This window comes from Carassius gibelio, chromosome A4 (assembly GCF_023724105.1).
Source record: "Carassius gibelio isolate Cgi1373 ecotype wild population from Czech Republic chromosome A4, carGib1.2-hapl.c, whole genome shotgun sequence".
Classification (NCBI taxonomy): Eukaryota; Metazoa; Chordata; class Actinopteri; order Cypriniformes; family Cyprinidae; genus Carassius; species Carassius gibelio.
This window is the reverse complement of record NC_068374.1, coordinates 27,542,491-27,565,907: the sequence shown is the minus strand read 5'-3', so window position 1 is coordinate 27,565,907 and position 23,417 is coordinate 27,542,491. Positions and strand designations below refer to the sequence as shown.

Here is a 23,417-nt window from a genome sequence, read left to right as displayed (position 1 = left end):
GGCTTTTACATGCAATTGGAAATGCTTTAGTCCTAGAAATGTACAGTTAGCCAACTAGATATCCCAATAAAGCACATTAAATTGAAGAATAATTTAGAGAGGCTGGTGAAGGGAAAGCACTGACAAAACCTAATAAAATACAATTAAGTGTTCTCCGTGACGCCATTATGCCATTATTCCATTAGGGGAGAGAGAGAGAGAGAGAGAGAGAGAGAGAGAGAGAGAGAGAGAGAGAGAGAGAGAGAGAGAGACCTGCACTTCTATTCTAACTCCGCCTCTGGCTTCATCCAGGCTGCATTCTTTATTCCTGTAGTCTTTACTCTGGAGAAAAGGGAAGAGGAGGGGAGGAGAAACACGCCGGTAGTGGGATGGACGGGTAAAGCATGGAGTCTTCTGGCGCAGATTTGAGACGAGCACTTCACCGATGAATGAGTGACGGGTCGCTCTTCTAAGACGCCCCCTTCAAATCCCAGACCCCATTCATTATCTTAAATAACGACTAAACACCGAGTGCGGGATATTTGTGACCTTCTATAACGGCCGATCTCAAGGTCTATCGAGCATACGGACACATCGCCGAGGAAACCATGGAAACGGAATCATCCCAGTTAGGGAGTAACGGAGGCAGTGAAAGTGAGCCTCTACCGGTGGACTATCCCGGAGGAGAGATGCCAGCCTCTATCGGTGTACGGAGTGGGTCTAGCGTGAAGAAGCATCACCACAAACACAACCTGAAGCACCGTTACGAGCTGTTCGAGACGCTCGGGAGAGGAACATATGGAAAAGTGAAGAAAGCCATAGAGAGGCACACTGGACGAGTGGTGAGTTGACCAGCATGCAATGACTCAAAGATAGCTCTTTCAAACCTCAAGAGATCTTAAGTTCTTGGTACCAACTTAGTTTCAGTTGTTTCTTATACTGTAAAATTATTTGAGATAAACTGGAATGCAAATACAGAGCTATAAAATGGAAATTTTGTTCCATGAACCAGTTAATTTGGTTTTAGAAGAATTAAATGAGTTTTGCATCTTGTCAAATTGAAGTCTTTTTTTTTCCATCACTCTTAGAAATAAAGGTTCCAAATGAGGGTTTTCATAGTGATGCCACAGAAGAACATGTTAATAATCTAAAGAACCTTTCCACAGAACCCTTTGTGGAATGGAAAGGTTCCATGGATTTTAAAGGTTCTTTGTAGAACCATCAATGTCAACAGAGATCCTTTATTTTTAAGAGTCATCATGGCGAAGCAGAAGACGTCTCATTGTCCTATGAGATTGAACAGAGATATTAGAACAGAGTGTTTCACTTGCTATCAGTCGATTGAAACATTGGTAAAAGTAAATGAGCCCTTAATGACCATCATTACATGCACAATTTCACAGGGCAAGTGCTGTCTTCCGTTCCTCAGTGACAGGGGTCAGCTCATTAAGGTCATATAGGAGTTGAGCAGGTCAAAGGTTTCAAAGCACGAGAGGTATGTTTATGTTGAAAGTAACCGAAGCTCCTTTACGTATTACTCTGGATACACCACCATTGCTAAGAAATGCAAGACATCTGTAGAGCAAGTGAGAAAAACCACTAGGATAAACCACTTCTGTTTTGGAACTAGGTCAGCACATTATTCCCATTATACAGGTCTGCATCTTGAGTGGGGCAGATATAGACCTAGTGGGTCAGAGCTGTGGGCGAAAAATGTGGCCTTATGTCAACAGCTGCTTGAGCGCAGGATGCTCTCAGAGTCACATCCGGGACTTGGTAACCTAATAATGGAACCACTTTAAGAGCATATCCTCAGAATAAGCACCGACCGACTAGACAGAAACATCAGACAGTGTGATTCTGTGGAGACCAATACAACTGGTTGTGTTTTCAGTGTCATTGACCAACTCTAAATCTGAAGGGTGCAGATAAACTCAAGTGTTTGCATGGTGATGACTTTGGCAGCAGGAAAGAAAGTTCCAGCATATACATTTAAAAACACATTTGTGAATGAGCTTCAGTCGTTCGCTTTGTGAACTTTGTTATTTTAATGGGGGTTCGATGATTAAAAAAAGACAGGTAGACATTGTAGACGGGGCAGCTGATAAAGTAGCATGCACAAACTGATCAATTTTGGAGTCACAGTCCATTGTCTGAATGAACCGATGGCTGAATCTAGGAATGCATGACTCAGGCTAGCAAATGAAAGAATTTTTAACATTGTGGGATGAATTGAACCAGAACAATTATTTTGACGCTTTGCATGTGCTTCATGCTTGACAACAAAGTAAAATGGGGTAATGAAAGCCTTTTTTCCACACTAAAATAATTTCACATGCATATTTTTTATATATATATATATCTTATGGCTATACTGTCAAAACATTATTTTAGTGTTTATGAATTGGCTCATTAAAAAAAAAAAAAAAAGGGTTGAGTTGAAATTCATTTTTGTGGTTATGCCAAGGAATCTAAAAATATGTGTTTTTTTATTGAAAGAACACTAGTATTCGTCTGGAGACATAGAAAGTTGGAAAAGGCAGAGGAAGTTGGAAAGTAACAACAAATGAGACAACAGGCTTTCTTTTTTTGCTCCTTTATTGTTCAACTTTTTACGGCGCATTTTTCCAAAACTTTGTTCCGCACAAGTGCTCCGGTGAGTAAAAGTGCTCCCTTCTCCCCCTTAAACAGCGGACAGGTAAAACAACACAGCTGTTGTGTGAGGCTCAGGCTAGGTCTAGAACAATAAGAAGGCTTCGGTTTTAGCCAGGGGTTGGAGAAGAGCAAAGCCTACAGCCAGCTGGCAGAGGCATCAAACACAGGTTGGCTTAATGATCTGTAGCCACAGGCTGAGTAACAATACCACTCAACCATGTGCTCTTCCTTCTGCTAGATCAAAAAATCACCTGAGTGCCCGTCTGCTGCAATGCAGTTTTAATGAGTTTATGCTTTCACTGTAATTAGGGTAAGGTTTGAGAGGATAAGACATTATATCGCATTGTGGTACTAAAGTGTCTCTGAACACTCACATCTCTATCTTAAAGCCTTTTTAAGCCCATCCACCATCCTAGTTACAAACACCAGATTCTAATCAGACAGATCATATCCAAGTGGCAAGTTAAACACATTTATCACAAGCTCTGTACTATGAGCATTACATAAGTCGTTTATAAGGCTGTAACATGCAATGCATGCATTCTATATGTCATCAGACAATAACACAATACATTGCATGAACACAATTTTGCCCCTAAAAGGCTTGGGTTGGCAGTATATCGGGGTTGTGAACTGCACTAGGTGGACAGGAAGTCAGCTCTGCACCACTTCCCCTTCTGTGTGTTTTATGAGTCAGTGAAGGAACAGGCTGCAAACTTCCTGCAAATTTAATCCCTCCTCATGACCACTCAGACTTGGCCAGGCAGAAATCTTCTCAGCATCCTCAAGCATGGATATAAAGGAGAAGACTTTGAGATATGGAGAAAATACAATTAATTTACCAGCAAAAATGGTTTATGCTAGAGATAACATTGCATTATCTAAAAATAAATAAATAAATATGTAAAAATGAAAAAACAGGTTCTTTGAAAGCAGGCCTTTGAGCACTGACAAATCTCTATGATAGAGCCTGTTTGGGAGCTGGTAAATGGGACATTTAAAAATAACTTCTGTGGTGCGCCTTCTCCCAAAAAAGCCATTCACCTCCACAGAAACCCATTTTCGCACAAGGTTAAGCGACTAACTCCTGATCTAGACTCCCTCAGCTTACCAGAAAAACATCTCTCTCCAGAACTTTCAAAGAAAAAAGTACTGTAATAAATGCAATGCTTTCTATAAGTAATAAAATAATTTATATGATTTATGCTGTCTTTTAAATTACTATATACAGTACGTAGTTCATAATAATTAAAGCATATTATCACCGTACAATATTATATTATTCATTTTAATTACATTTATTGTATTTTATCGCATTATTCTGAATACACTATGTTGTTTAGTCCATAATGTAATCAACATTATGTACAAAATTTAGTCCAAAATAATGTATATTGTATTATAAAAGAAACACTATTATAGTTTTTGTTAATATTTTGAATTCAGTTGAATTCAGTTTTCATAATTTGCTTATAATTTTTTGTTTTTATAAATTTTTCAATGGATCTATATAGATTTTAGTTTATTTTAGTACAAGCTGAACTAAATGAAATAAAAAATGTTGCCTTAGCAACTAGCTAACACAAAATAAGTTTAAGTTTTTTTATATTTTATTTCATGTAATAGTTTTAGTTAACTATTATAACCCTAGTCCATTTTAAAACCCACTATAATAAACTGCTCTGCAGGTTAAATAAAAAGAGTGTCTCTACTACTAGATTGGTTAGTTCAGCAAAGTTGTGGGTCACCTGACCACCTAAGACAGGAAGTACTTTCCTGTGAACTACTTGACACTATAAAAGGGAGTAGGCTCTTTTGTTTCTATGATCCCCGAGCCAGGATGCCACTGGAACACAAAAATCATCCATCAGAGTTTTTGCAACTTTTGACCCTCATCAATACTGCTCAGTCAAACAGAAAAATTGAGCAACTAAACCAGGAATCCATCAATATTTTCTAGTTACTCCAGTCAATAGAATCATCAATATTAGTTTGCATGAACGCTGATGTCCTTCAAGTAGGATTCGGAGATGATTTAACATGTTTTTTGGTTCTCAGGTGGCGATTAAATCCATCCGAAAGGAAAAGATTAAAGATGAACAAGACATGGTGCACATTCGCAGAGAGATTGAGATCATGTCTTCTCTCCGTCATCCACACATCATCTCTATATACGAAGGTTGGTCTTTTTCTCACCGCTAATCTTAAAACACTCTGACTGATCCACCACAACTCCACTTCATGTATTCAGAAACCGAGCACACATCAAAAGTCTACAAAACCCTTCATTTTGATTCTCAACATGTGTCAAATTCATACCCTTTGCTGCCCAGCGTGGTTTTTCTCAACATCCAATCATCTTTCGATCAGTTGCCCTCATGTTTTATTTATGCATTCTGACTGCGCCCTGCTAGCCCAAGGGTGTTGATCAGGCAACAATGTTGTTAGGGGTATAAACGCTCTAATGGAGATGAAGCGAATGCATTAAAGTCATTACAGTCCAGCAATCAGCATGTTTAAAATGTCCCACACATGTAGCTTTGCCTCTCAGAACATAAATCAAAAACCCATCAAATTAGGCCCCGAGCGCAGCATGCCTTGAACGTGATACTCAAAACAAAGACTTGACAAAGCTGCTTTATCTCCACGCTGACAGAAAGAGACTCCACGGCTGTGGACTCATGCCGCACTCTCAGCCAAGGGCCATTGTTACTGACCCTGGATCGGTCTGAGAGGCGGTGCCAAAACATAGAGCGTTCAGTCTCCTGTGTCTAATACGGATTAGCCGAGAGAGGTAATTACTCAGTGCTAGCTTCTAGCGCTGGTTTGGGATTGGGTTCAATGTCTTGAACATGAACTTAACTGGTTTTCGAAGGTTATTTCAACAAGCTTGGTTTGTCCTAGACATTCAGCAGGTGTCCAAATACACATGTTGTTGAAAGTGACACCATGAGAGCCAAAGGAAATCCACCTGATCAGAGGGATTCTTCATTGTCTATTTGGTCCGCTGGCCATCACTGTGACAACCAGCCTCCGGGCAGTAAACACTGAAGAGTCACTATAGAGATGCTCCTGCTGTATCAGCAGAAGGTGGAGGAGGATCTGAATGGAGCAAGAGCTTCACTCCCCTGCAAAATAAAAACAAAGATTTGCTGAGGTCCTATTTTTTCCATCAAGATTTGCAAGATAAACACTTCTCTGATTGGTTTAAATGATGGCTATTAATCTGAGAGCTGCTACTAAGAATACTGTGTTGTGCAAAACACATACCTTTTCTTAGAATGGGAATGTTTACGCCACCATCCAAGATCATGTACACCAAATCTCACTTCCTCTCTGCACTTAACACCAATTAACAGTTGTGGTCTCGCTTGCAAAGACAGCTCCTAATCACTTTGACACTGACTAAAGCCAGACTCGTTGGAGATTTTGACTCCTACGTACTGGCAGCGGCCCAACAAAAGCTCGAGGCAAACTGTTAACAGTCAGTGACAGAGAGCTTAATCTAGAAAGCTGGACATAATGGAAATATCTCTTTACCATACAAATGCCTATAATGCAATGATGTTGAGTAATGTAATCGACCGCTGCTGTATTTGCTTCTATTCACAGTGTTCGAGAATAAGGATAAGATTGTGATCGTGATGGAATATGCCAGTAAGGGCGAGCTGTACGATTACATCAGCGAGCGCCGAAAGCTCAGCGAAAGGGAGACCAGGCACTTCTTCAGACAGATCGTCTCTGCTGTTCATTACTGCCACAAGGTGAGGGTGAAGCCGGTGAAGCTATGTGGTGAGGCAAATTAAAAACTAATTTGCTGAACTTCATGTCATTCCAAACCGGTTTGACCTTTTCTACTTGGAAACACTAAAGAAGATATTCTGAAATATGTGGGTTTTGTTGTCCATACAATGAAAGGTGATATTTTGGACCCCATTGACTTTCAATATATATTTTGTTTGCGTTTCATAAAAAGAAAAAATTCATAGAGGTCAAACTAGGTGAAAAAATGAATACAAATATTTTCTGTATTATGGAGGGGAAAAATATTTTTTGCACTTTTCAGATCAACTTAGCCACCCTAGCCCTAGCCAAACAAGTTTGGGCAGGTTTGGGGACTAGCTTTAACCAGCTAAGGCCAGCAAACTAGCTGGTTTTCAACAGGAATATTGTAAATATATCCTCTACTGCATTTCTTGTCTTTAACCTTATGTAGTTAAGTTACTTAGCCTTTAACCATGACTACAGTTACAATATAGCACAGCCTCTGGAACTAAAGAACTGACATCTGTGGAATGTTCATGTGCAGTCGCACATGAGTTCTCTATAGAGTAAATAAAATGATTTACTGGATGAAGGAGGACTTGACATGATATGAGAGGGATAAACTAAACTTCCAAGAATGTCTCGATGCGAAAGGTTGCGGAGCCAGAGAGCAGCTGTGTTCTTCTGTCCTGATGCCAAAACCTCTCCTCATCTCCAATTTTCCCACTTTCCAAGAGTGATATACTTCAAATTGGCCTTTCACATTGATCCAGCACACAGCACATTCTTCATAGTTTTCTCTTTTATTTCACATTTTAGAGCATATTTTTCTAGTTTTATAAAGATTAAGTGTAGGATTAATGCAGAAGATGTCGTTCCTAGATCAGTACAAAGGGTCAGCCGGTACCCAGGGCCATGTCAGCTGGAAAATGAAACGGAAATTCAGCCTTGGCTTGGCCTTTGTTTCTATACAGCTGGGATGATGATGTCATCAACTCAGCTGGGGGATTCCAAGGAGGTCGTCCCAGAAGAAGGGAGGAGATACACAGATCAGGCCATTTGACAGTCGGGTTCTTATACCGCATGAAGAGAAATGTCACTTTTTCGTTACATAACATATTGCTGTCTTCAAAGAATAGCAAGAGCATAATGTATTTATTGTTCATTACAATGTTTTGTAGGACTATTTATTTATACAGTATGATGCCTATGAGAAAGAATTTGATCTAAAAACAATGTTTTTGATGATGTCTTACAGAACGGAGTAGTACACCGAGATCTCAAGCTGGAAAACATTCTCCTGGATGACAACGGTAACATTAAGGTTTGTTATGATTTTCCTCTAGTCATTTGTTTCTCAATATCAGCCTTTTCTGACTCTGCTTTATATTCCAGATTGCAGATTTTGGTTTGTCTAACCTCTACCACAAGGACAAGCTTCTTCAAACGTTCTGCGGCAGCCCGCTCTACGCTTCCCCTGAGATTGTGAACGGACGACCATATAGAGGCCCAGAGGTGCATTATGAACTAATATTTCCCAGTTATGCAACCCTACAGTGCCATTTAAGAGGACTTCATTTTTGACCTTTAAAAAATGTGGGCTTGGAAACACAATCACTTATTTCCTGTCTCAAAAGATAAGATAGAACAAAAAACAGATAACAAAGAGAAAGAGATAGTGTTTCCAACTTATATCTGAAGGAGTCAAGACCACCCTTCATTCCACATCCAAACTCCCCACACAGGAATCACTTCACAGGCCAAGTCAGTCAGTGTACCCAACATCCTCCATAATCCAGTGACAAACAAACACTTTGCCAAAAAGGAGGAGGACTAATCTCAAAGCTATTTTCAGCATATCAAGCATTCTTATAGCCCCTTCATTTTTTCTCATATTTAATAGCCAAACACTAAGTCTGTCTGGAACACAGGAATATATCAAAATTCCCATACTTTTTCTCGGTTCTAATGTATGATGACACATGCAAGATTCTAAAATGATCCCCCTGGTCCCTCAGACTTCCTTACATAACTGGAGACCATGGGAAAGGCAGCGTTCTTCTCACTGGTCAGAGATCAGTGGATCAGGGCCAACAATCACAGAGTTCCTCACATTCTGCTCAGGGTTAGACAGGTCTGGAGTTTGGGGAGTGGACGCTTCCTGTGCTGTAATCAGCCATTGTTTCCCCTAGATGCCTCCTCATTCCAGGCCTGCACCCTTGGCTAATCAGCAGAGGTGCAGCAGGGTCAGACGATGTCGGGCACGAGAAATTCTTAAATAATGAGCAGGAATTATGATGGCAGTTTCTGTGGAGATATATGTGAGATTACCTATTGTTCTCATACATTAGCTGTACAATGACAGCTTGATTAGATGTTTATAAATATAGGCAGATTTGTCTTTATGGACCAGGCAGGAGAATAAAATAACACAACCTTTTAATCTATTGCTAAATTCATAGACTACATTCATAGACAAAACCTATGACAAACAAACAAAAGAATTCCAAAAAACATTTTCAGTGGACAAATTTATCAGTGTGGGGTTGTTTGGACAGGTTGACAGTTGGGCGTATTACTCTACACTCTCGTCTACGGAACAATGCCCTTCGATGGAGGAGACCACCAAAGACTCATTCGCCAGATCAGCAACGGAGAATACAGGGAACCACCACAGTCATCAGGTACTGTATGTGTCTTCTTGATTGGTATTTCAAATTCGTCTTAAACCCACATGTCTCCAAGTTTCCTGAGTGAGTTCAAATCTCTCCATTCTATTCAGACGCTCGTGGTTTGATCCGCTGGATGTTGATGGTTAATCCAGATCGCAGGGCTACAGTTGAGGACATTGCGAATCACTGGTGGGTGAACTGGGGCTGGAAAACCAGCGTATGCGACTGCCAAACACAAAGGGAAAACAGCTCGCCAATGCTGGCCCGCTTCATTGACTGGCAGAACCGCACCGAGGTCAAAAGTTCAGGCAAAGTTCAATGCCCAGAGCCTGGTAACATTAACAATGTCACAACAGCCTTGACTACAGCCCGGCGTCTGAGAAAGTCCATGAAGGAGAACGATGGTGCGATGTGGGTTGTTGCAGAGGAGAAGCCAGGCCTCAAAAGACCAAAGAGCATCCTGAAGACTCGGGCGACCAGTGGAGACCAGCGGTCCCAGAGTCTGTGCGAAGTAGAGCTCAGGCGGTCCATTTGCTACCAAGACATCGAGTCCAGCTCCAGTCCAGAGCGAGAGGAGACACTGGGTGGCTCGCCAGCCAAAATAGTGTCCATGTTACCCAAGAAAGGCATTCTGAAAAATAATCAGCAGCGTGAGTCTGGATATTACTCCTCGCCGGAGCGCAGCGAGTCCTCTGAACTGTTAGGGGGTGCTACTGTGCAGCCTCCGAACAGCTCACCGCCCAAACGGACTGTCGGGAGAAAAGGTATACTGAAGCGTAACGGGAAATATTCCACACACAGTGCTGTGGGAGTCCATGGGGAGATCTCAGCAGAATCAACCATCTCGCGGAGCCAAAGCAGACCATCTAGCATCTTGTACGAGGAGACGGGTCTCTCCAGTATTGGTTTGGACTGGCCTCCCGCCTCTCCCAAACCCAACATCCGGGGCTCGCTGTCGGCTGAAGACTTGCTGCAGATGGCTGGGTTCAGGGGCCTTCAGACAAGTGGAAAGGGCGTCCGCAGCCCTCCCGGTTCCCCTGGAGACAATAACAGCTTCTCATTACTGGGTGATCTGGATGATGTTACCCAAGTATACCAGAAAGCCCTGGACATCAGCAGCCAGCTAGGCTAGACTTGGACAAAAAGACAGAGAGACTGGAAGAGTGAATGACTCCCAGCTTGTCCTTCTCATCACAGTGCTGCTGGGTAAATGTTTACAGGTCGAGAAGCGGGACATTTCAAATCTCCATTCACCAACTCGTGTTGATGAGCATTTCTCATGATATCCTCGTCTTAGACTCGACAGTTGAGGGAGAACAACCGAAGCACTTTAAAGCGTCTGTTCTCCGAGATGCAGCACAATGACATCTGGGATTGTGTTATTTAAATTATTTATCTGTCATACGTGGTTTGGACACTTTGAAAACACCAAGGCCATTTTATAGTTTATGGGAGAGCGGTTTTTATCAATACAGGTCATGAATTATGAAAAGTGTTAGACAAACGCCATTTAAACATCTGTATAATACATTTTCATTGTATTATACCAGCAATTTCAATGAAGTGCATGGACAACAGTGTATCAGTAATGCTAAAGTAGTGTTTTTTGAGAGTTTGAAAAGTTGTAGGTTTATTATATAAAAAAAGAGCATTTTGTCTTTTGTAAACCGTTTTGACAACACTTACAGAAAATTAGCAAAAGGTACTATACTGCAGTACCACCATGGTTTTTGAACATGTATCATGGTATTGTTGGTGTGGGGCTAATTTATTATTATTATTATTAAAAAAAAAAAAAACTTAACTTTGGTACTCCTAAAATTTAATAAATAATAATTACAAGTTCCTAAAAAATATAAAACTAAACAAATGTAAAAATAAAATAAAATAAGAAATTCTAAGTTACTAAAACTCTGCCTTGAAGTATAATTCATTTCAGTATTTACTATGGTATATATCAAAGTACCATGATATTACGTTCACTTAACCATGATACTATTTTGTAAGGGAAGTAACAAGATGTCATAAAAGGTACCAAAAATACACTGAGCTCATTCTAACCTGTGCAGAGACAGAGCAGTGCAAATGTTGACATATCTCTGAGATCAGCTAGAGAGCAACTAATGCAACACAAAGCACAGGAAAGGTCAAAGGGCAAAGGTTGCATCAGTGTTATGATACCCTACATTCTCATTCTCTCTCACACAGACACGCACACAATGCTAGTGCACACCGGTAATTATATGAGCTCCCTGAAGCATGAAAGTGTGGAAAGACGAGCTTTGACCTGTGGTGAAATTCTGGTCCAGAAATGACCCTTGTTTCAACAGCACATGCCTTTTAAGACAGGAAAGAGATGCCAAACTATTCTTTTCACAAGGTGGAGTGTTAAAAGACACGTATTCTGAAAATGAAAAGGTTTCACTTTAAAAAATGGGTTCAGGATGCGGTATGTATTGTGCCCGTGCAATTGTTTTATTGTTCAGTATATAATGGCATGTCAAGATCAAATAGAAAAGATTCTATGCCATTTTTTCTGTTACATACTGTTTGTTTTTAGTTGTTCCTTTAATTTCCTAAATTGCTCACACAGGCTTCATTTCAAAACATTGGTTGCATGTGGCATTTTTACTGTGGGTTAAGCGTGAACTATAATACTTTAAGTATGTGCTTAATATTTAAAATCTGCATTATCAAGACATACAGTACAGTACAATGCATTTCTGTCAACATAAGCATCAGTTCAGTTATATATGAAGTACAGTGTAACCATTTAAATATAAGAAATTAACTGGAAAAAGATTGTGTTTATCCTTTAGGTTATCTGCTATAGGTCATTGAGAAAGCTTGACTGGATATACTACATATTTAAATTGTGTTATTAAAAGTGTCTTGTATTATATTCTGTACATTGTCATGGCGATTTGCCTCTCTTTTTTGACTTATGATTGTCTTGATTTGTGCCTTCATCAACATAAGATCGTCCTGATAATGTTAATGTTATTCTCAGTTTAAATAATTTGCAGTATTGTGTAAGAGTTTTTAAACGGCATCCATGGAAAATAAGTTTGTCTGGATGGTTTGTTATGAGCACAGTTAGGTGTGTATTAAACCCTGTGCTGTTTGTGCTCAGTGCAAAACACGGTCCGTTCTTCTAATAAATGTCTTGATCTAAATAAGATGTGTGTGTCTCCACTCATTCCATTAAACCTAGAACACAAAGTACTCGTAAAAGTTTAAAGCCTCTCACTCAACAAACCAGCTGTTCCAGGATAGGATCAGTGCTATAGATAATTAAAATTGAATGAATTAAATTAATAAGAGTGTGCCTTTTATATATATATATATATATATATATATATATATATATATATATATAACCAGGGTTGCTGGCCTCAATGGCAAGCTTTACTGTGGTGTGCTGATCTTGTTGTGTCAGACCACATACATTTTCTTTTCTTTTTTGTTGTTTGTCCTCAGCCCGCATTATCACAGTGCAATGCAAGCACATATTTCAAGTAATGCATTGACTTCTCATGTGACTTTTTCCAAAACAGCTAAATCCCTCATATACATCAGAGTACAAATAATTGTAGCATGAAAAGCTAATGCCAACTTTTACCATGCATTACAATAAAAATGACAATATATATGTGTGTGTGTGTTTGTGTGCGTGTGTGTGTGTCTGGGTATCTTCAGTATATATTTGATACTTTTAAAAATATGTTACTTTTTAAAAAAACATATCAAACGGAAAAAGGGACTCATTTTCTAAACAACCCAAATAGGCTCAAAATAAGTTTTTTTCAGAGGGGTGTAGGGTGAAAAAAGAAAACACAAGACTATTTAAAAGCAAGGGCTAGGCTAGGCTGAAGGAACACAAGGCCGTCTCTTCATATGGCAGGAAATAATCATCATCATCCATCAGAGCAGAGGTGGCGTGTACAGTGGTTTGATGCAAGGTGTGAAACTCATTATTTACCCTCTGATACTTCCCATCTATGACTGCGTATGGTAGGTGTCTGCGTGTTTATGTTTGCGGGTTTGTGGAAGAATCTGTGAAAAATCTTCTGTGTCGGCACCTCCTCTACATACAAACACGCATCTCATAAATCTCAACTAATTTTAGCTCAGTGTCTGCCCACAGATTGCATCAGTGCATGAATTACTCTTGAAGTCTAGGCTACTTGTTTCTTAGGAATGTCTGGCCTTTGCGCAGCAACCACTACAAAGCCACAGAAAGAAAAGAAGAAAAGCGATGGGGGAAAAGGAGGACGAATAGACAAAAAAGGTGAGAGTGCTTCCAATCGGACAGCTGATGTAAGCCTCATTTTGAATCCTGCCTGCATGGAAACCAAGGCTCCTGACAGCACTGAATTATACTAAACAAAGGCCAAGAAAACCAGAGATTCACTTTTTATTTATTTATTTATTTTTTGTGAAATTGTGTTGATGTTTGGGTTTGTGTGTGGTCCGACCAAACAGAATGTCTAAATCCAAATAGGATGTAACAGGATAGCTTTCCCTTTCCTAAAGGAAAAAAAAAGCTTTTTCTCTCATTCCAGAGAGTGTTCAACCCATCTGGTCTTGATTGAAAACAACCCCCTTTTGTTTTCGAGGAGCTGGCTCGAATCACTGAAACAAGATCAAAGATAGATGTCCATTATTGCTGAATTAGGATCAGCTTTCTATTAACACAAACCTGACACATTGGAAACTGTTCTCAGATCATCACTGTCGCCTGACTTTCACCGGCACCCATGTCTGAAACCTCATGAACCATGTCCTCTTAGGTGAGAAGAACAAAGGGGGGGACATCATAAGTGCTTCCATTCTCCCTCCTTTCCCATAATCCCCTCTCCCTCCGTCTGCTTTCACACCGATAATAAAAGCCAGCCAAATATTTTTCCTCAAGTTCCTCTCATTCTTTACTCCTCCTGGAAGAATGTTCACATTCTGGTGAAAGGAAAGGAAAGAAAAGCTGGTGAAAGTTCACCTAAGCTTAATTATGTAAAAGAGGTTGATGGATGATGTCAGCATGCCCACACATTCAGTCAGAGTTGTGTTTTATCATCTGTATGGTTTGCTCCTCGTATCTAAAGCCCTGATCTCTGTTGTTTTGACTGCTGATAATGTTCCTATAGGTGTAGATCGTAGATCTTCAGACACCTAATGTACCTAAAACACAGAAAGAGAGTGGTGTGTGATTTAAAGTATATACTTAAGCACACATATAATACACACATGCTAACAAGAGACTGTGTGTATATATATTGTACATATACAACTGTATATATTTTCTGGTAGGCATGGACAACATATTAGTTAATTATTGTTAGGCGATTTAAAAGATTTAACAAAATAAAATAGAGAAAATGAGCATGCAAAATTAAATATCCAATGTCGACCTATATGTGTATGAAATATTCAATATGCATGGTTTAACAACTATCTTTCTATTATTTTTTTAGCATCTTATTTTTAATTTATTCAAACAAAACAGTATGAATTGCATTAAATGTAATTTATTAGTTATGAACCATAACAGGAAAATAATTATAGATACTTACCAGAATTTTAATATTGGGGCATCCCTAATTTTGTGCTTAAATTCCTAGACATTAATCGACTGATTAATGAGAATAATGTCTCATATTGAAAAGCATACACTGCAAGAACAAATACATCAAAAAAACTATAACATATTGGCAGAAAATGACCAGTACCTTTCTTATACAGTTTCCTTCAACCCTAAAACACAAACACAATCCAAGGTATATTTTAAAATATGGTTAAAACACCAGTGAAAATTCTCTACAGAAAATTCCTTCAAATTAACAGGGTACATTGATTAGGCTGTTTTGCTGAATCTTGTCAGAGTGTCTGTACATAAGCCTAGAAAGATTTAATGTGCAACAAATATGTATATATTTTTTGTCCCATTAATCTCTTGAGGGATTGAATTTTAATATGAATAGGATTTAAGCAAGTGTGTTTTTTAGAGATTGCTTAAGACTGAATCAAAGCCCTGGATTTGGCTCTATTAGATTAAATACTCTACATACAGTACATTCCATCTGATGAAGACATCTCATATTAAACAGATGACAGCTTGGTGTGTAAATCATCACAATGACTGAAGAAGACCTAGTAGACCTAAAATAGTTAGATCTGATCTAGACAGACAAATACAGCCTGATGGAGAGAACTGAGCCGGCGCTGTGTATGGGAATAATCCATATCCAAGGTTAATAAGTACTAGTTGACCAAAGAAAACAATGTAATTTGATGAAAATTTACTCACCTTCAGTTTTTTTCCTTCATCAGAACAGATTTGGAGAAATTTAGCATTACTGTACATCACTTGCTCTGCATGGGATCCTCTGCAGTGAATGGGTGCCGTAAGAATGAAAGTTTAAAATCCATGATTAACATGTTTGTATCACTGCTTCCAGGTAATATAAGAGTCCTCTATTCATAATATTGCTTTCTCCAGAGAAAAAGTCATCTGAATTAGGAGAGAAATATGCACAGATCAAGAGCCATTCTTGACAAATATATTAGTGGATTTTGAGGTGAAGCAAAATAGCTTGATTTATTTCTTACATACAGCTTTTCAATTTACAAAATGTTAAGTTATTGATGGACTGTGATTGTGTGGATTATTTTCATGCTTTTATCAGCTGTTTTCATTTTGACGGCACCCATTCAGTGCAAAGGATCCATTGGTGAGCAAGTGATGCAATGCTAAAATTCTCCAGATCTGTTCTGATGAAAATAAATTATCTATATCTTGGCCTTAGATGGACTTTTGAAGTAATTTTTGGGGGGATGAACGATTCAGTATATATATATTTATAGAGAGAGAGAGAGAGAGAGAGAGAGATTTAAGATATAAATGGCAGTGTCTATATTTTAATGTAATATCTTACATTAACTCCTTAAAAAGTGACCCATCAAATGAAATCTTAAATGTGTCACTGACCTTATCTTGGACTCTTTGAACTAGTCTAGACTACTCTGCACGAGGAACTCTGATTTGATTTTAGACCAGTTATTTTCACTCAACGGCATTAGAGGATAACAATCTCCTCCTGTTTAACCATAGAATTGAAAAAGAAAAGAACATTACTATGCAAGAATGGAAATCATTCATGTCTACACGCCTAATGAAGTTGCATACCGAGACTGAGCGATGTATGGAAGAATGTAATAGAAAGGAAATTGTTTGTCCTCACGTTCCTGGTCACCAGCACATCTCTCTCTCTCTCTCATTCACTCATAACACAGAGGAAGAGTAAAACTGCCAAAACAAGCAACCATGAAAAGAAAAATCTCCCTCAATGTCCCTGCCCAATCTCTTTCATACTACTCCCATACTTTTCCCTTTTTGTTTTGTTGAGCAGTTTTGGATTTGCAAACATTTTATTGGTGTGTTCCGATCCATGACATGCCTTATGGATATTTCAGCACCGTATCAGCCAAAGACATTAGTAGGCTGACATACTTGGTACTTGACATCAAAGATGCAAACAATCGTATAGTACAGAGTCCACCTATGGATATTGAACCATGCCATGAGTAAAAGCCTCAGAATTCCAATCAGGTCCGAGGACACATAAAGGGGGGTGAAATTCCAAGACGTTTAAAGATAGTTTAGGATGTATGAGAGTTGACTTAAGATTCCCAAGACAATATATTGCCCCGTGGTGATCAGAGAGAACACACATTCCAGACATTCCTCTGTGACCAATCAGTAGGTCAGTCTAATGGCCTAGTGCCTGAACTCAGCGAGATTCATCAGGGGATGAAGAGCATGATTCTTAAAGATCTGACTTCTTCATCTGCCTCTACAGATTCAAATCAAAGGCGCTTTGCTTCTTCATGACTGGCTGAATCACAGAAAGTGGTGTGTCTATACAAAAAAGAAAAAAAAAATTTTTATTTGTCTAGCACAAATATCTAAACTTTCTTAGATCTTGATATACTTATTTGAGAAGCAAAATCACAAAATGAAAACATTATCATAATATATATATATATATATATATATATATATATATATATATATATACTGTAAGACAAAAAACATGAAGTAAGAAAACATAAATCTGATGCTTTAACATTTAATCAAAGAAATACAGCCTTGGCATGAGAGAGTTTTTCAAAACCATTAATAAAAAAATAAAAAAAAACTTACCAACCTCAAAATTTGGAATTATATATAACTATAGAACACTTTGTATCTTTTCTTAGATCACTGGCACACAGCAGTATGCTACATTGTTGTCACGTCTCATTATATTGCATCTTTAGGAATTTAGATAGGTTTCCACTTTACATATTTGAAACAAAATGGTCATGGTTGTGTCTTCAATTTGTGTAAAAATTCTACATTTAGGTTTTTTTTCCAGACACACGTACAGTACATGAAGCTCTGATGTCACATGTGCAGTTCTCCTGTAAGATGTAAGATGTGATTAGTATCAAAACTAAGAGTACAGCTATTTTACCATAGTGCTAATCAGGTCATCAGGTGATCTGAATGAAGCAAATGATTTCTGGTTCAGATATTCTCAATCAGAATCCAACTTTTCCCTGATCAGGAAGGATGTGAGTGCTACCATGAGAACCTGACTGATTATGTTATGCTAGCATGGAATGGTAAACAAATAATCCCTGCTGATTTCACGTCTGCACATTTATCTCCGGTTTCTTTATCCGTATTTCATCACTTTATCTCCTGAACATCATGCCTGCTTTACCAAAATTCCACTAACAGAGTAAAGTCAAAACATTGGAATGTGGTTGTTCTACGTGTGCTATTTTTATTCGGCTGTTATTCTAACACTTCCACAGCCTGTGCCCACTGACTTGGCCATTAAAGGAAAAGCCAAATAGATGTTTTGCCCACAAAGTCACATGCAGGTCCATCGATGCCTGCCAACTCTGCCAGACTATCATGCAGAATCTGGCCAGATGGGTACATGCCGTTTCATGTTAACATAAATACTTCTATCAACATAAAAAAGGAACTCATGAGTGTTTTTTTTTTTACTATCAAAGCAATCTATTTTTGGTGTAATTATATAACAAGTGCAGCACCATGTTGATACAAACAGATTGGCAAAATAAAGGAAACAACATGAGCACATGCATCATTTGTTATTGTATAGCATCAATGAGGTTTCAGGACTACAACAAATGGGATATTGAAACATGAAACAAACAGCTGGGGAGGTTTTATGTACTGTATTATAAATACTGTTTATTAAAGATAACATCACTAGTTAATCGAATTTTAAAAAATCACTTAGACTGTGTCTTAAACTAAGTCGTCTCAAACTTTTTGTGCTACAATCATGAATGCTGAAGTTGTGCTATAGTTTTCTAAAGCTTGCAATGTTAGTAAACACAGACTGCTGTAATACCTGCATAGCAGCAACATGCCAAACCAACTATAAACATGTTGGCAACCGCATTGCGACAACTCTTGCACATGCAAACACACCTTTTTTGTAGCATCAAGGAGATAGTTCACACAAAACTTAAAATTTTACATAAAATGTAAAAAACTTATAAAACAGCATGAAATGAAACAAAACAACACGAAATGTAACAAAACAGTGCAAAAACAGCATGAAATGAAACAAAACGAAAACAAGAATGAAACAAAGCAAAATAACACAAATGAACATAAGAGGCACATCATTTGAAACAAAATGAAACAAAAAAAAAAACACAAAACAAAATGAATGAAAGAAAGAAAAAGCGAACAAACAAACAAACACGGAGGCATTTTTTTCAGTGCATCTTGCAAAGAAAGTTATAAAGGTTTGGAAAGAGATGTAAGATTGAGTAAAGGATGACAAAATTTGTGTGTGTGTGTAGTTTTAAGAAAGACTATATTTGGGTTACAGTGTCTCAGTAGGGCTAATAGGGCTTGAAATGCCTACTGTCAGTGACAATCTGTTGAAGGTTTCAGTTAGATTAGAGTTATGAGCATCAGCCTAGGTTAACATTTAGACAAGCATCATGCTTTATGTCCACATGCTGAGAGGCCATTTACATCGTTTCACTGCTGATAAGGGGTTATTGCTCTGTAGAACAACACACGTCATTCAAGACAGCAAGCAGTTTACCTAATGATGTCATGTGATTTGTCAGATGAAGACAGACATAGTTGGGACACACTGAGAAGTTTATGACCTAAGATTTAAATGACAGGAACAAAGAAACCAGCAAATCTAAATGGGTGTTTTCTCTGAAAAGAAATGACGGCAACTTTGAAAGAGGCCTGAAAATTAGATTACCTCATAGTAAACAAGAAAAGAGAAAGAGGAGTGCGTTGACTTTGAAAATCTACGTCAAGTATTATTGCACATTAACATCATAAAACACTGGGTCTATCATTAGTAAAACGGGGGGAGACTTGCTTAGAGGTAAATCACATTCTTCAGGAAAGTTTACACAATTAGGTCATCAAATATACACAGGTGCCCTCTATTGGCAACTGGATGTTTATGCAGGATAGTCGCATTTGATGAAACGCAGAACCCAAAGGTCCCATTTCTAACAAAATAAATGATTATGAAAACAGAAGTTTTATGAGAAGGGTGCAGAGAGGGGAGTGTTTGTTTTCGTTAGTAATGAGCTGAAATATTTTTGGACCTAGAGCAGTTTACCACCTGGTCTTGAGTAATAAAGAATGATTGTGTGGGAGGAGAGAGAGAGAAGGTGAAAGTGACTATGCGTGTGTGTAAGGTATGCACCAATTTGAACATTTGCATTCAGACAGCCAAGAAAAATTCCTGTTCCACATGCATTTCCTTCATGTTAATATATACAAACCACTGGTGGTTGTTGGACACGTCGATTTCCGAGAAACATATCAGTGTAAGTTTGGGCTTTGTCTGTTTGTTATGTTTAAAGGGATAGTTCACTTAAAAATTTAAATATCTGTACTCACCCGCATGTCATTCCAAACATTTATGACTTTCTTTCTATGGCACTGTTTAGTATTATTTCCAGTTTTATTTATTTAAATATCAATGATATTTACAGTACATTAAAATTGTAAATGTAATATAAATGTAATAATTATTTAATATGTATTTATATATATTTAATATATCATATTTGTATCATATTTTTATTAGATTTTGGAGATTTTAAAAATATATATTTGTATATATTTTTTATTTTTAAGTTTTTTTAATTTATTTTAGATTTAGTAGCTTTAGTTTTTCAACTAAATTTATTTCAGTCAGTTCAACAAATATATTTTTTACGTTTTTTGTTAAAGTTTATTTTCTTCAAGTTTTTATTTGATTTCTTATTTACAATTAATTTAGTTTCCACAAACTATTTAAATAGTGTGTGTGTGGTGATATAATCATTTTCACAGGAACTTTTCTCGTATATACTGGTAATTTCCAGTTTAGTTTCTCTGTCTGACCAGTGCTAGATTGTGTAACGGCTGACCATTAATGTGTATGTTCCCAGAGCAGGGCTGAGTTATTGTGGCTTCATCTGAATTCTTCGGCTTTTTAACATTTTAGCCCGGTACAGGCACTTTTCACTAAAAGCATTCTGTGATTTAAGCCACCTGAACAAACTGGAGTCATTCAATCAGTGCGTGAGTGCATGTGTGTGTATTTGTGACTGTGAGATGTTTATCTTTGCATGGCAAGAGTACATGGTTGTTGTATTAGTCTCCGTCTGGAAATGTTCTCAGAGTAGGGCAGATTCTTATGGACAATGCTCATCATTAACTGCACTTCTCTTTTCTGATTGCCACCCCTGGAGAAAAACTCACTTTAGAAGGAAAAGTCTCACTGTCCTTCTCAAACAAACACACACTCCCACAAGAACAGAGAGTTCAGACAGTCTGGGGGTCTCTCTGACACACACATCAGTCAGAGTACTGCATGAGCTTGTATGTGTCACAGCTTTAACCTGCTGACCTCAACTTTTAGCACCTTTTAAATCATTCATCAAAGCACAAATGGGGATTTAAAAAAATAAAATCACAAAATCAGTGGTAATGTTCTTGATTAATTGTTGTGGTAAGAACCTTTTGTGGTTACATTTACAGGAACACAATTCTATTTCATATTTACATATTTGCACATGGTATTTTTATTGACTCATGATGACTGGAGAAATGAGGAACCTTCTGGGAAGTCTTGGTTTCTTTTGTTCTCTAACTGGCTAATGATCAATAGCATATCCTTTGTCCATGCAAGCTTTTAATTTGTGTTTCTTGATTATTGTGTTATTGTGATTATAGTGTTATTTATAATATAATTCAAAAGTCTCTTGTGCTCACCAAGGCCATACTGTATGTGTTTGATCATAAATACAGTAAATCTGAAATATTGTGCAACGTTATTACGGTTTAGAAGATCTGTTTTCTATTTGAATATTTTTTTTTAATTTCATTTATTCCTTTGATGGAAACTTTGAATTTCTAGCAGTAATTATTCCAGTCATAAGTGTCACATGATCCTTCAGAAATCATTCTAAAATGCTGATTTGCTGCTGTTTGCTTGTTATTATCAATGTTAAAAAGAGTACATTTTTTTGTGGAAACTGATTTTTCAGGATTCCTTGATGAAATGAAAGTTAAAATGAGCAGCATTTATTTTAAATATATAATTTTACATTATAAATGACATATTTATCACAATATTGTAATTTTCTGAGATACTGAATTTGGGATTTTCCGTAGTTGTCAGTTCTAATCATCAAAATTAAAAGAAATAAACATTTGAAATATGCAGTATCAGTCTGTGTGTAATGAATGAACATAATTTACAAGTTTCACTTTTTGAATGGAATTAGTGAAATAAATCAACTTTTTGATGATATTCTAATTATAATTAATCTAATTATAATTAATCTAATTACATTAATGCTTTTAGCAGATGCTTTTGCGACTTACAGTGCATTTAGGCTATCAATTTTTACCCATCATGTGTTCCCGGGGAATTGAACCCCCAACCTTGCGCTTGATAGCGGAATGCTCTACGACTTGAGCTACAGGAACACTATATATATAGTTATTAATCATTTGGCCTTATTTTGTTTGCTGGCCTAAGACATTAGCCGGCAGTAACTTGAGCTGTTTCACATTGTATAGACAAGTGTTTGTAAACCGGGCAGCAGGTAGAGGACCAGTGACACTTCTCATATGGCTCCAAACGCAGTCTCAGGTTTGCCTATTCAGCCCATAGTCTTTTCCTCTCTGGCTGCCTAGACAGACGTTCTCTTTCACATGGCCATTCACACAAATCATTCTCGCTGTCTCCATCTCAGTAACACATATATACATTGCCTCTTTCACACACACACACACAGATACATGCTATTCATTTCGTTCAGCTGATACCTGAGCAGTTAAGACCTCCAACAGTCACCGAGACCTGCTATCCTGAAATCAACCTCCTATTTCCTCTGTCCTTGTTCATGGGAATTTTCCCAGTCTGACTCCAGCCAGAGAGAGAGAGATGGAGAGCGGCCTGGCAGATGTAAGATGGGGGTGGGAGAGAAAGCGGGAAACAGACACCATGGCCTCTCGTGCACTGGAGATAAAGCTTCACCTGCTTGCCCTGGCTTGTGCCTTCCTCTGGCCTCCGGGTGTGGTGGGTGTGCCAGAGAGAGACATACCTGACATTCCAATAGGTCTGTAAAAAAAACAATTGAGGCAAAGATGGCATGGGGGGTTTGCTTGGGCTCAGAGTCGTTTAGTGATTCCCGGATGGTTTACTCACTGGGAGTGAATAGCAGGGGCCTCTTAAGGGCTTTTCACACTATGCTTAACCCTGGGTAAATGGGTAAACCCCCTGGGTTAAGTAAGGTTTCACACTCCTAAACAGGGTTGGGCTCATTTTTGTTGCACTCTGGTTTACTATGTGACACAATGCAATGCTAAATTATAAAAAAAAAAAATAGAATCACAGAGTTGGAAAAAGGATCACAGCCTTGTGTCAGTATTTTGTTGAAGCACCTTTTGCTTTAATAACTGCATATAGTCTGTTGGGATATGTTTCTTCTAACTTTGCACATCTTTGATTTGAATTAAACAGACTTTGCAATATTTGCCCGCTTCATACATTAATATGCAATATAGTTTGCAGCTATAGCTTTCAATACAAAGCGATATGTATTGCATATGGATCCTTCAATTGATTTATGGCATCTTCTTATGTTGTTTTTTTTTATTTATTTTTTTGCTAGCTGAATATTTTATTATCTTATTGCTTATAGAAGGTTATGTTTAAATCAGCTATTTAAAACGATGTTAAATGTGACTCCGATTTTACAGTTGAAACTATTCATCTC

At 37.9% G+C, this 23,417-nt stretch overlaps 1 pseudogene; it reads left to right on the top strand.

The window, feature by feature from the left end:
• The first annotated feature begins 242 nt into the window (after nucleotides 1–242).
• On the top strand, nucleotides 243–12,250 carry LOC127975516 (NUAK family SNF1-like kinase 1; annotated as a pseudogene).
• The last annotated feature ends 11,167 nt before the right edge of the window (nucleotides 12,251–23,417 follow it).